Raw genomic sequence first — 14,941 nt, forward strand, 5'->3', positions numbered from 1 at the left:
CAGTATACAGATATATAAATATGTACATCTCTCCTTCCTCCCCAACATACACCAGGTCTGTCTCTCCCCAATAACTCCATGATGATTCCCTACTCACACCCCTGCCGGACACTAAATGGCATATACTTGGGGCCCCTCTGATCCTTGGGGCCTTGTACAGGTGTCTTCTTTGACCCCCCCCCCCTCTCCCCCCCACTGTCGCTGGCCCTGACTGTATGTGTGGAATCTTGGAGGTATATTTACCAAACTGCAGGTTTACATATGTGGATTCCTATAATTATCTTCTAGAAGGTGCTAGAGAAATGATATTGTAAGTAGAATCTGATTTATTCAGTAACTTGACCTAAGGATAAGTAATAGGTTTCAAACAGTCTTGTATAAATGGTAGCACTAGATCTAAAATATACCGTATGAGTCAAGTAGTGAAAAGCTTAATTGTTAGTAAAACATTTGTCTCGTTAGTTGCTGTCAAAAAATGTTTTTGTAACAGTTTTTGACAGCAACTACTCTAAGTAGACTCATGCTTTGCCAACAACTAAGGCTTATCACTATTATTACTTGACTCATATTTTATAAACATTGCTGGAACTCAGTGGCAAACACAGGATTTCTAGAGGGGGGTTTCCAAATGAAGTCTACAATCTCCCACTCTGCGGAACATTAGAGCAAGTGCAGCAGTCTGGGGGAGCGGCAGAAGAACGACCCTGGACATTAATGTAAACATTGGCCTTTTTATACACTGGAAACTGTATGGAATACAGTAATAATATTTAACACTATAGATGGTCTCTAATTATAGATGGTCTCTAGTATAGGATGTATCAAACATTTAAATAATATAAAAGGTTAAACATACCATAATAAATAAATATAAATATAAAAGCATAATAGAAGCAGTACTGCCCTTTATAACCACACATTCTCTCACCTCATGGTAAGGCTCCTGTCTCTTCTTCCTAGTAGCTATTCTCTGGTCCAGTGCACTGATTGAGGACTCAGATCCACACACAAACAGCAAACTTGGTAGAAGGAGCTGCTACTATTGGGCATGTGCAGCAGCTCTGCTCTGTCCCTTAAACGGCATAATGTGGCTGCAGCTCTTGTATTATATACCATTGCTATTGTCATTATTTGAAGCACTTTCCAAGAGAAGGGGGGATTCTGGGCAACCGGAAACCCACCATGTGTTTGCCTATGGAACTAACATCTAGTGATCACATTTAAACAAGACTGAAACCTATTACTTAACCTTTGGTCAAGTGACTGAATTTTGCCTTAATAGGAGCACGTAATTACCACATTGAAGTATAATTTTATCAATATGCACTGCTTTTAAAATGTTTTATTAAAGAGTTTGTTGATTAGACAGCGCTCCATTGTGTTGCAGACTCAAGGCTTATCTGTTTTCTCAAGCATTTCTCCAATGTCCCTTTTAGTTCCTAAAACAGCACAACCCAAATATTCTTTACTCTTTTAAGCTTAATTTGTATCTTTTGTTCTTAATTGCAAATTAACTTTAAAGCACTTTGAGTTATATTTGTAAGAAAAGTTATTATTATTATTATTATTATTATTATTTTTTTTTTTAAACATGCGTCTTAAGCTGCAACTTTATTTGGGAAACAAATCCTAATCCTAAGTATCTAGTACACTATGGGCCTGATTACTATTTCTTCAGTAATGCCAGCTGCTCTCGGCGGATGTGCAATACTGTACAACTAAAAATGCTAATGCAGTAGGAGGTACATGTAGGAAAAAGATGCCTCTACTGCCAGCATCTGTGATCCGAGTGCTGTGTCCGAAGACGCAGCATCATTGCACTGGCCATAGCCCTCAACCATCTGTGTAAGCCGCTGCATACTCAGACTAGCCATTGGAACTTCTGCCAGGTCCAGAAGTTTGTGTCTGATGACGCAGACCCTGCACGTTACTGGAGCTTAGCACGTCTACAAAAACAGACGCATGTTAGTTGTGCTGTGACTAATGTGCAGAATTGGTCCTGCGTATGCACACTGCACCCACCATTACATTTATATGCGAACCGTCAGATTTACATACTGTCACAGCGACAGCATAAACATGCCTGACATAGCTGTGGAACAGCAGGGTGTGGAATCTAGTCCAGGTATTCAGATTTATCAAGAATGAGCAACAGCAAGCATAATTGTAGACACCTGTCAGCCTGCTGTTAAAATGGTTTCAGACACAAGAGACAGTGCTCCAGACAGAGAATTAATCATCCAGGTGATAGGCCAGGGCAGTGACTACTGTAAGTGGTCCTGGATCAAGGGTCTCTGGAAAATGTACACTTTGTATGCTAAGAACTGCTGTGTACTATTCTGTAACCTGTGACTTCCTGGTAACTGCGTTTGTTCAGTTGTGAATTGATCAACTGTGGAAAAGCTGTGGAAAATAAACCTGCAGTGTGGAAATGTACCTGGTGTATGTGATCCTTGTCATAGTACAAATTACAATGAGGTCCTATAAGTGAATTTGTATGCATTCAAGATGCAAAAGTCAGGAAAACGTGCACAAGCATGAGCATCAATACCCATGGCAGAGCACATGCAGCTAGGTACACACCTAAAGATATATCTGCAGATGGTGGTACATACACACTGACAAACCACCACTGCCATCTGCAGATATACAGTATTTGTGCTTGAGCACATTGGCCAATTAATCTTTCCTCTGTACACACTGGCAGATTGTCTTCATGAAATGTGACAAATTTTCTGCAATTTACATAATGGGATGGCCTTCTAAAGGCCTTTGACCTCTATTTTCTCTCCCACTGTCTCTCCATCTGTCTGCTACTGTCGCTTTCTTGCTCCCTCTGTCTCCCACTGTCTCTCTCTCTCTCTTGCATTTAGCCATAGTATTGCATGCAAGCCTCATCATTACTTTGTTATTAAACCTGGACATGGAGAATGGAGAATCATGGGCATTGGTGCAGCAATGGCATCATATTAACCCATGGTTTAAAGGCAATTTAACACGTGCTAAACCAGATAATGTGCAGCAGTGCAACTGAGAGGATAATGGCAGCATTAGTTTGTTGTATGTAGCATTGTATTTAATGTTGTAACTAGTGATGTGCACCGGACATTTTTCGGGTTTTGTGTTTTGGTTTTGGATTCGGTTCCGCGGCTGTGTTTTGGATTCGGACGTGTTTTGGCAAAACCTCCCTGAAAATTTTTTGTCGGATTTGGGTGTGTTTTGGATTCAGCTGTTTTTTTTACAAAAACCCCTCAAAAACAGCTTAAATCATAGAATTTGGGGGTCATTTTGATCACATAGTATTATTAACCTCGATAACCATAATTTCCACTCATTTCCACTCTATTCTGAATACCTCACACCTCACAATATTATTTTTAGTCCTAAAATTTGCACCGAGGTCGCTGGATGACTAAGCTAAGCTACCCAAGTGTCCGACACAAACACCTGGCCCATCTAGGAGTGGCACTGCAGTGTCAGACAGGATGGCACTTTAAAAAAATAGTCCCCAAACAGCACATGATGCAAAGAAAAAAAGAGGCGCAATGAGGTAGCTGTGTGACTAAGCTAAGCGACCCAAGTGTCCGACACAAACACCTGGCCCATCTAGGAGTGGCACTGAAGTGTCAGACAGGATGGCACTTCAAAAAAATAGTCCCCAAACAGCACATAAAGCAAAAAAAAAAGAGGCGCAATGAGGTAGCTGTGTGACTAAGCTAAGCGACCCAAGTGGCCGACACAAACACCTGGCCCATCTAGGAGTTGCACTGCAGTTTTCTAGCGAGAGGATGAGTGCTTCCACCCTCATGTGAAGCTGAACCACTCCGTGTCTTCTTAAATGGCATATTGGCAAGTTTACGCTTCTCCTCAGACGCTTTTAATTTTGATTTTTGGGTAATTTTACTAAACTTTTGTTTTTTGGATTTTACATGCTCTCTACTATGACATTGGGCATCGGCCTTGGCAGACGACGTTGATGGCATTTCATCGTCTCGGCCATGACTAGTGGCAGCAGCTTCAGCACGAGGTGGAAGTGGATCTTGATCTTTCCCTATTTTAACCTCCACATTTTTGTTCTCCATTTTTTAATGGTGGAATTATATGCCAGTATCAATAGCAATGGCCTACTACTATATATACTGCGCACAACTGAAATGCACCACAGGTACGGATGGATAGTATACTTGACGACACAGAGGTAGGTAGAGCAGTGGCCTACTGTACCGTACTGCTTTATATTATATACTGGTGGTCAGCAAACTGTGCAAAACTGAAATGCACCACAGGTATGGATGGATAGTATACTTGACGACACAGAGGTAGGTAGAGCAGTGGCCTTCTGTACCGTACTGCTATATATTATATACTGGTGGTCAGCAAACTGTGCAAAACTGAAATGCACCACAGGTATGGATGGATAGTATACTTGACGACACAAAGGTAGGTAGAGCAGTGGCCTTCTGTACCGTACTGCTATATATTATATACTGGTGGTCAGCAAAATTATTCACTGTACTCCTACTATATACTACAATGCAGCACAGATATGGAGCGTTTTTCAGGCAGAGAACGTATAATACTGGTGGTCACTGGTCAGCAAAACTCTGCACTGTATTCCTCCTATTTAATACTGGTGGTCCCCAATCCCCACAATAAAGCAGTGTGAGCACAGATATATGCAGCACACTGAGCACAGATATGGAGTATTTTTCAGGCAGAGAATGTATAATACTGGTGGTCACTGGTCAGCAAAACTCTGCACTGTACTCCTCCTATATAATACTGGTGGTCCCCAGTCCCCACAATAAAGCAGTGTGAGCACAGATATATGCAGCACACTGAGCACAGATATGGAGCGTTTTTCAGGCAGAGAACGTATAATACTGGTGGTCATTGGTCAGCAAAACTCTGCACTGTACTCCTCCTATATAATACTGCTGGTCCCCAGTCCCCACAATAAAGCAGTGAGCACAGATATTTGCAGCCACCTCAATAAAACTGAGAGGACGCCGGCCACGTCCTCTCACTATCATTTCCAATGCACGAGTGAAAAATGGCGGTGACGCGCGGCTCCTTATATAGAATCCGAATCTCGCGAGAATCCGACAGCGGGATGATGACGTTCGGGCGCGCTCGGGTTAACCGAGCAAGGCGGGAAGATTCGAATCTGCCTCGGAACTGTGTAAAATGGGTGAAGTTCGGGGGGGTTCGGATTCCGACGAACCGAACCCACTCATCACTGGTTGTAACAATGGTTAAGCTACTTGCAGAAAGTGAAGACTGCCTATCTGCCCATATCACCCCTTCCCCTTTTCTCTCCCCCTCCCCAGCCCCTCTCCCCATTTGCAGCCAGCAGGACACACGTCATTGGTGTACAGGCAGTGTGTGTCAAACAACAGGAAGCTGTCACATGACACATCTCTGAGCAGTGATAAAGCCTATAGATTTTATCCTATATTAAACACTCTAAAAGGTTAATAGACAGTACGCAATTGGCGTATGAGATACCGTAAGGGTACGCACTTAGCGTAGCAGACGCTTAGCCGTGGTCGAGACGTACGAGCGGCACGTTCGCTCACGGCTTAATGCGTAGAGTCAAGCACGCTATAGGCTGCCGACTACCGTAATGATACGCTACCAGCGTAGCGGACGCTCGAGACCACGAGGAGATCACAAGCGGCGCTGATGCTCACAGAATTAAACCTTAATAACTATATCATAAGGAATGTACTTGTACTGTAAACCTTTATGCAGTGATAAGGTGTAGATGCAATGCAGTGTAACCTTGTTAGTTTAAAAGCTGTATGAGCGTTTGTGACGCTCAGGGAACACTCAGCAATATAATAAACACTCAAATACCGGTCTAAGGTTCTAACACCTTTAAGGGAGAGAATGAACGTTCAATTGCAAAAGAATATACAGTACAATTTATACACTACCAGGCTAACATAAATATCTAACAGAATTACTACACGTTAAAATACAATAGTGGCACAATTACATTTAAAGGGGAAGGAGAGAGAGAATGGCTTACAACAAATTAGGAGGTAAAATGGTTAGCGAGAGAACTTACGCACAAGGGGAAACAATCGCAAGAGCCTTCCTGGATATCCAGCTCCCGATTATCAGTGATGAGAACCGCTGAGAAGAGTAGAGTGGAGCTAGCCCAGGTCGGCTTGTCTTTATATACACTTACACACAGTACAGTACAATGGTCCCTACATTCTTATTGTTCATTGGACACAGGAATCCGTCTCCGCATTACAACAAAAGGTCATAAGTTGGTTCATACAGGTGGGCTGTGACTATTTCAAACTGCTCAAGTGGGAGGGAAACTCAGGTTTCCCGCCGCATGGGTAATAAACTGCAAATATAGTAAATGTCCATAAACTTCTTATAGTCATAACTATACGCACGAGCGATTAATCCGTTTCTAACCAACACCGGAATATTGCTAATTATATTCCCTTCCGATGGATACTAAACACCACTGTGTAACCCCTGTCTGAACCTTCGTATCAAACAAAGAGGGATCTCTTTGTCTCTGAACATGCTACATTAACTAAACTTTCAGATTCTATCAACGGGACCATAATCTACAAAATACATTATATGACTAAAATATGTAACAATTGAGTCGCCCGCTGGACGCACACAAACTCTACCGTAAATGCGCATACCGTGCGCCTGCGAGTGCACGCGACTGCGAGTATACGCACGCACGGGAGGGCTCATGCACGTGCAGCGGGCACACGCATGAGGTGCATATATGGCAATGTGCAGCGTGATATTTTTCTGACTTTGACAGTCCACTCTTTGGCAGTCACCAATAACTGCCACTTCCTAAAACAGTTCAAAAAGAGAAAAATATATGTCATATGTAAATACATTTCTATGATTGGGTAAGGGAGGAGAGAAGAAGGTGGGAAAAAGGTATGACCTAGTGAGATAGTAGAAGCATGTATGTATGAGTCCATGTTTGAGGGGTCATGTATCATCGTGCCGTACGTGTTTTAGATCAAGCTTCGAGGTATTGCGAAGTATACATTTGAATTCCTTCTTATCCCTTATTACGGGTCTGTGGATGGGCTGTCAAACTTTACCGAGCTCTTTTCGGTTTTTGGTTGCAACAAAATGGGGGAGCACATTTTAGTTGATGATACATGAATGGGGGGATATGTGAGTGCTGATATCTGTGCCTATATTCCCTATCGACTATGTGTGTCATTACCTGAAGGTTGTAGAAATGAAGATAAGGAGCAATTATGGTAAATGCAGTCATAAACTATGTGAGTTTAATATACATTCATTGATTGAAGTCTTGTCTGGTGTCTTGTCTTGATGTACATGTTGACTGTAGTCTCTTTGGGCTTTTGCCAAATGCGAGCAAAAAGCTTTCTCAATGTCCATAGACTTACAATTTTTAAAAGTGTTTGGCTAGCGTAAAGTTAAACTAGGGATATGGGGGGTCTATGGCATTGTCCATCAGTGGTCTGTGTAAAAGGTTGTCAAATTCTTCTTCCAAGCGAATGTCTTTTTACCTTGGAGGAAAACAAAGGAGAAACGGGTGAAAGAAACGGACCGTGGAATCACATTTTCATCACAACATTGTCTCTATCGTTGGGTCATAAATCAAATCAATTGGAATTACAATGTCCTCACTCCTCAGACTCATCACCCTAGTACTTCGTTTACACTTCGTTAAAGCCCGAACGCATCTAAATACCAAACCAATCAATATGACGATACCCAAGATACACAGAAGAAATTTCCCTACATCCATTATAATTCCTTGAGCCCATTCTCCTAAACCGGAGAACCAATTTTGAGGGTTCAACCATGACACCCAACCGGTCAGCTCATTACCCACAGCAGCAAGGGTGAGATTGTGTCTCCTGCGAAACTCCCACTTTAATTGAAGAATGTCATCCATCTTTTGGTCTATGACCTCGACCGGGTCCTCGGTGTTGTTTGTAATATAAGTGCAGCATTTTACGCCGTACTGCGTTGCCAGTGTGACACAATATCCGCCTGTCACTGCCGTGAGATAATTGAGAACCATCCTATGCTGAACCAGTTCTGTTTTATAAGCTTGGAGCTCCCTTCCAGTATACCTAAAAGTGTCATACATTTCAGTGATATTGTCTATCAAATTCGCGAGCGCGTTTATGTATTTGAAATTTATCACCCCCCTGGCGGTACGAGTGATATCCATTGCGATGAGAAACTGAATCCCGGTGGACTCATAGATCAGGTCAGAGGCATGATGCTCTGTCCTTTCTACCAGGTGCCTTTTAACTACGTGCTCGTAATGGGTGTGAGTATAAGGAGCTGGGGCACTGCGGTGAATATCTTTCATTTTGGGATGTGATACAGTCATTACCTCAGGCAATACTTTTCCAATATAACATAATCCCTCTGAGTTTGGGGCAAGCCACTTATACGCCTTTCTCCCGCATATGAAATATGCATCATCGGGGAGAACATATGGGACTGAATATGTTAGAACCATGTTACACATCTTCCATGTGAACCCTCCTAACCCTAATTCTCCCATCTGTCTAGTACACGTATCCGGTTGTATGATATGTGCACAGTATCCTGGTGATACTTCTCCAACTCTCATGGTCCTACTTCCTAGGGCATACCTATATCGGAAATATTTTCCACTACCGGCTAGGTGGCGTATAAGTTCTGTATCTGTAGGCATTCTATCGGCTCTATATGAAAAGGTCATGGTTTTGTTATTCCATGACACTTCCCAATTTCCCGGCTTTCGGGGATTGGAAATGTTAAAACACACTAAGGACCTATCCACATGGTATTGGTGGAGCTTCAAACTAGGAGGACTAGAGATGTTAAACCTCTTGTCCACCGGGCTCCCACTACTTAACTCAAGTACCTCCCCTATCGTTAAAGGAAATGGTACTAGTCCTGACTTGCTGTGACCTTGAGGTACTTGAGAGCATACCCAACAGTCTGTTTGGTTTAACACCTTACCCACTAATGAGTGATAGTCACCCAATGGATGCCGGTCCATGTTAATGTTAAAACTGGACTGACATTTCTTGATGCACCCATCCTCAACTATATTGTCACAATGTCTACAGATGCAGTTCTCTTCAGCTAACAATCCTTCACAATTCCTTCTATTGTCAATGCTACCAGATCGTTTTCTGATACTCGCCTTTGCTTGGTGATTATGTTGTTCTTGGAAATCTACGCCTCCATCTCTGTCATCAGAACCCATTCCAGAACCTCTCTCGACCTCTATGGTACTCTCGCCGGAACAGACTGCTCTGGTCAACATCATGGTCAACAGGAAAATCCGGATCACAGTCTCTTGGGGCAAGTCCATCTTATAGGAGGAAATGGAGAAAAATGAGAAGGGGGAAAGAAATAATTGAGGGAGATGGGATGGGAGGTGGAGAAAAACAATAAAAGGGAACAGGGGATCGACAACTGCCTCCGATCTTATTATTCTCAATGCTCAGGTGCCGTTTCACTCTTCCTGAAACAGACACTCCAGTGATACAACTTCCTCTACCGTCTGTTCTTTATCACGAGACCTCTCTGGATCAGCAACCTTCTTACAATAGGACAAATGAACCCAAGTCTCTCTCTCGGCAACCTTCAATGCTGTCGTGCTAATCAATAAGACTTGGTATGGTCCTTCCCATCTGTCAATAAGGCAACCTGAGCGTAGAAAATTCTGTATCATTACATAATCCCCAGGTTCAATGTCATGACAATTACTATCTGGCAGATCAGGAATCACCAACTTCAAATTATCATTCTGATTCCTTAGCTGTTTACTCATGTTAACCAGGTATTTTACAGTTACTTCATTGTTACACTTCAAATCATCCTGAGGGTTAATCATAACATGCGGTTGTCGACCGAACAGAATTTCAAAAGGGGACAGATTAAGAGGGGACCTGGGAGTGGTTCTAATGCTGTATAGTACAATGGGCAAAGCTTCTGCCCATGTCAATCCTGTTTCTGCCATAACTTTGCTCAATTTATTTTAGTAGTGCTGTTCACTCTTTCTACCTTCGCACTCGCCTGGGGGCGGTACGGAGTGTGCAGCTTACTATTAATTCCCATCAACTTACACATTCCTTGAAAGACATCACCTGTAAAATGGATACCCCTATCACTTTCAATTATTCTAGGGATACCGTATCTACACACAAATTCCTGCACAATTTTCTTAGCAGTAAACATAGCGGTATTTGTGGCCGCAGGAAATGCTTCGACCCAATTTGAAAACACATCTATACAAACTAGTATATACTTCAAATTTCGACAAGGGGGTAATTGTATGAAATTAATCTGTATTACTTGAAAAGGGCCGCCTGTAGGTGGGATATGAGATGGTTCTGTTGGTATTGCCTTTCCGATATTCTTCCTCAAGCAGGTGAGGCATGTCATCGCTCTCTTTCCCGCATGGGAAGAAAATCCTGGGGCGCACCAATAAGCTCTTACTAGCTTACACATCCCTTCTTTGCCCAGATGAGTCAGCCCGTGTGCTGCTTCCGCTAGACTTGGAAGGTATGCTCTTGGTGCCACTGGTTTACCCTGTCCATCTGTCCAGAGTCCTGAGGACTCCTGGCCATATCCTTTTGCCCTCCAAACTGCCTTTTCCTGTGTAGAACCCAAATTTTGCATTTCACACAATTTCTGTGTGTTGACAGTATTAAATACCATCAGTTGTGTGATGTCTGTCTGTCTGGGGGTACCAGCTGCTAACTTAGCAGCTTCGTCTGCTCGGCTGTTACCAAGTGATACCGGGTCTTGGCTATATGTATGTGCTTTACACTTGATAACAGCCACTCTGTCGGGTTCCTGTATAGCTGTTAGAAGCCTTTTGATGTGAGCTGCATGCGCTACCGGTGTACCAGCTGCCGTCATGAAATTTCTGAGGCGCCATAGGGCTCCGAAATCATGGACTACCCCGAAGGCGTATCTAGAATCGGTATAGATATTGGCTGACTTTCCCTTAGCCAATTCACATGCTCTGGTTAGGGCAACCAGTTCAGCAACCTGGGCTGAGTGAGGTGGGCCTAGCGGTTCTGCTTCTATGGTGCCTTGGTCATCTACGACTGCGTATCCAGTACACAAGTCTCCCGAGTCCGTCTGTCTGTGACAACTACCGTCAGTGTAGAAAGTAAAATCTACATCTTCCAGTGGGTTGTCACTGATGTCAGGCCTTGCCGTGAAATTTTGGGTCAAATATTCCATACAATCATGCATGTCTTTTCCTATACTAAATCCTCCTTCACCATCACTCTCATCCTCCACCCTTTGTGCCTGTCCAGGCACACCTGGGAGATACGTTGCAGGATTTAATGCGCTGCATCTCTTTATGGTGATGTTTACGGGGGCCATCAATGCCAATTCCCATCTTGTAAACCGCGCTGATGAGACGTGCCTGGTTTGGGCAGAATTCAGCAAGGCTGACACTGCATGTGGTGTATGAATTGTGAGGTTGTGTCCTAGCACTACATCTTCGCTTTTTGTTACTAGCAATGCTATCGCAGCAACACTTCGCAAGCATGTGGGGAGGGATCGCGCTACCGTATCTAGCTGAGCGCTGTAGTATGCTACCGGCCTGCTGGCATCACCGTGCTTTTGGGTTAGGACGCCTGCCGCGCAACCAGCACTTTCTGTTCCGTACAGCTCAAAGGGTTTCCCATAGTCTGGCATACATAATGCTGGTGCCTGCGTTAGGCACTGTTTAAGTCTCTCAAATGCCATCTCAGATTCGTCTGTATGCGAAATCCGATCAGGTTTGTTTGATGAGACCATCTCCTGCAAAGGTAATGCTAGTATGGAAAAACCTGGGATCCAGTTACGGCAATACCCACACATTCCTAAAAACGTTCTGATCTGTTGCTGGGTTTGTGGCAGAGTCATGTCTCGAATTGCTTGAATTCTATCAGCGGTCAGGTGTCTCAGTCCTTGTGTCAGACAGTGTCCCAAATATTTTACCTTAGTCTGGCATAATTGCAACTTATCTTTTGAAACCTTGTGTCCGGTTTCTGAGAGATGAAACAGGAGTTGTTTCGTATCTCTCAGGGACGATTCGAGTGAATCAGAACACAGAAGTAGATCGTCTACATACTGTATTAATATTGATCCACTCTCAGGTTGAAAAGACTGTAAACAATCATGCAAGGCTTGTGAGAAAATGCTCGGACTGTCAATGAAACCTTGTGGTAAGCGAGTCCAGGTGTATTGAACTCCTCTGTATGTGAACGCAAACAAATATTGGCTGTCAGGGTGCAGAGGTACTGAGAAGAAAGCGGAGCAGAGGTCAATTACAGTGAAAAATTTCGCAGTGGGAGGGATTTGCATAAGGATGACAGCTGGATTTGGCACTACGGGGAACTGACTCTCAACTATTTTGTTAATCCCCCTTAGATCCTGCACTAGCCTGTAACCCCTCCCCCCACTCTTCTTAACAGGGAAGATGGGACTATTGGCAGTGCTGGATGTTCTTACCAGAATGCCCTGTTGTAGCAAGCGCTCTATTACGGGGTACACTCCTAACTCCACCTCTGGCTTCAGAGGGTATTGTGGGATTTTTGGAGCTATCCTACCATCTTTTACTTGCACAACTACTGGAGCTACGTTTGCCATTAATCCAGTGTCTTGTCCATCTTTAGTCCAAAGTGACTCTGGTATTTGGGATGTCATTTCTTCTACCTGGGATGGACTCCTATTTATCATAACAGTATGTGACATTAATTTTGATGCGGAGTCTAGCATATCTTGTACTTCCTGAGCGTGGTTCTCAGGTATGTCCAGGAATACACCTTCAGGAGTACAATATATGACGCACCCCATTTTACACAATAAATCTCTTCCCAGGAGATTAGTCGGTGCCGATGCAGCCAGCAAAAAGGAAAGCTTGGTATGCAAAGGCCCTATTGTAATCTCTGCTGGTTTGCTAACAGGGTAGTGCTGTACTACTCCCGTTACTCCCATGGCTGGAATTGTCTTATCAGTGGTTCTCATGCCCACTGTCGAATTTATCACTGATTTGGCCGCCCCCGTATCTACAAGGAAATTTAATGGTTTACCAGCTACATCAATTGTGACCTCGGGTTCACTTCCAAGACTCGCAATTAATTTCACTGGCTGCAGATTACAGGTATGGCCACACCCCGATTGGGTATGGTGACCTCCCTGAATCGCACTGGCAGCAATTACTTGTGGTGGGGGTAGATGGGAACTATCAGAGATTTGCCAGTCTCTTCTTGGGGGATACCTTTTTGTTTCCCCTGCATGTGGCCCATAGCTCTGCTTCCGCGGTCCTTGATCCCAATGTCTCGTAATAGGTCGTTGTCTAGGGGGTTGATATGAATTTTGTATTTGTCTTGTTTTACAATCACGTGCCATGTGTCCCTCTCTGTGGCAACAATAACATTTTATACCTCTTGACTTACCCTCAGGGGTCACAGTTCTGGGCTGAGGTGGCCTGGTAGTAAGGGCCTGTATGCTCACAGCCATTAATTTATCACTCTGTGACTCCCTGTGTCTGATGATATTCCGATCATGCCCAGCAGCAGCCTTTCCCAATGCATCCACCGACATACCTCTCCAATCAGGCCTTGTGGTTTGTATTCTATTCCTTAAAACCTCTTTTAACCCATCCATTAATATCGAGACAGCTACTTCCCTGTGGTGTACATTAGTTTTAATGTCATCTATACCAGTGTACCTAGCCATATCCTGCAGAGCCCGGTGAAAATACTCTGGTGTGGATTCACCTTCTTTTTGTTTTATTGTAAAGATTTTATTCCACTTTACTACTGCAGGAAAATATACTCCTAACTGTAAGTTGATTCTCTTTACATTATCCTGATTATACTCGTCTGTTAATGGTACTTCCTCATCTAACTTGCAATCAGCGATAAACTTTAACGAATCAACATTGGGGGGTAAACATGCCCTCAAAACTGTCCTCCAGTCTTTGTTATTTGGCTCTGCAGAATTTCCTAGCTCTCTAATATACTTTTGACATGCAACTAAATCTTTCCTAGGATCAGGGAATTCAGACATCATTGATCTTAATTCTGCTCGGGAAAAGGGACAGTGCATGGCGATGTTCCTGACAGGAGTTGCTCCTGAAGTGTCAGTTTTCCCATTTGGCACTGCTATTACCCTAACGGGATTAAGTCCAACAACATCATTCTGAGTAGATTCTACAACATGTGGTGAAATGGTTTCAGCATAGTGTATGGTGCCGTACTTACCAGTCGATACGACCTCACCTGTCCCTCCGCTAGGGGCCTTTGATACTAATCTTACGGGTTGGGTCGTGCACACGGTTGTTTCTGCTATGGTGGCTGCTAGGGAGAGTGCTGATATTGTTGTGGGCTCATCCTCTTGGTCACAATCCTGGGGAAAGTTCAAAACAGGGTACAACTTGCACGGATTAGTTTTAGCATTAATTACTTTGGTTGCATTATCTTTAACTTCTATACATTTATCATAACCCTGTGTGCCATTCTCTGCAACCAATTTCTCTCCAGGTATGTGTGGTGGTGGGGGTGCAGTGGCTATCAGTTTCCTGATAGGGTTAGATCCAGCGGCTTGCGCCAACCCCCTTTGTATTTCACCTTCCTGTTGCCACAATGTTAAATAGTCATAATGTCTAATACGCCTTTTTGAAGATTTAATCAGGCAAACTCTTCTCCTTAAATTCTGTAATACTTCTGGGTTAAAACTACCTACCCGGGGAAACTTCTCCCCGTCATGCACAGTCATCCTTTCCCATTCATTGCACAACATCTCTGTGTGATGACCATATTTCTCACACATGATATACCTTGCCGACCCGATTGGTCGGTTTACCAAATCAACCTGAACCTCGGTTGATCGCCCCTTACCTGAACAACTGGCCCCCATCTTTGCAGGTGCTGCTTTCACT

Source organism: Pseudophryne corroboree, chromosome 3 (assembly GCF_028390025.1).
Source record: "Pseudophryne corroboree isolate aPseCor3 chromosome 3, aPseCor3.hap2, whole genome shotgun sequence".
In the NCBI taxonomy this organism is placed as follows: domain Eukaryota; kingdom Metazoa; phylum Chordata; class Amphibia; order Anura; family Myobatrachidae; genus Pseudophryne; species Pseudophryne corroboree.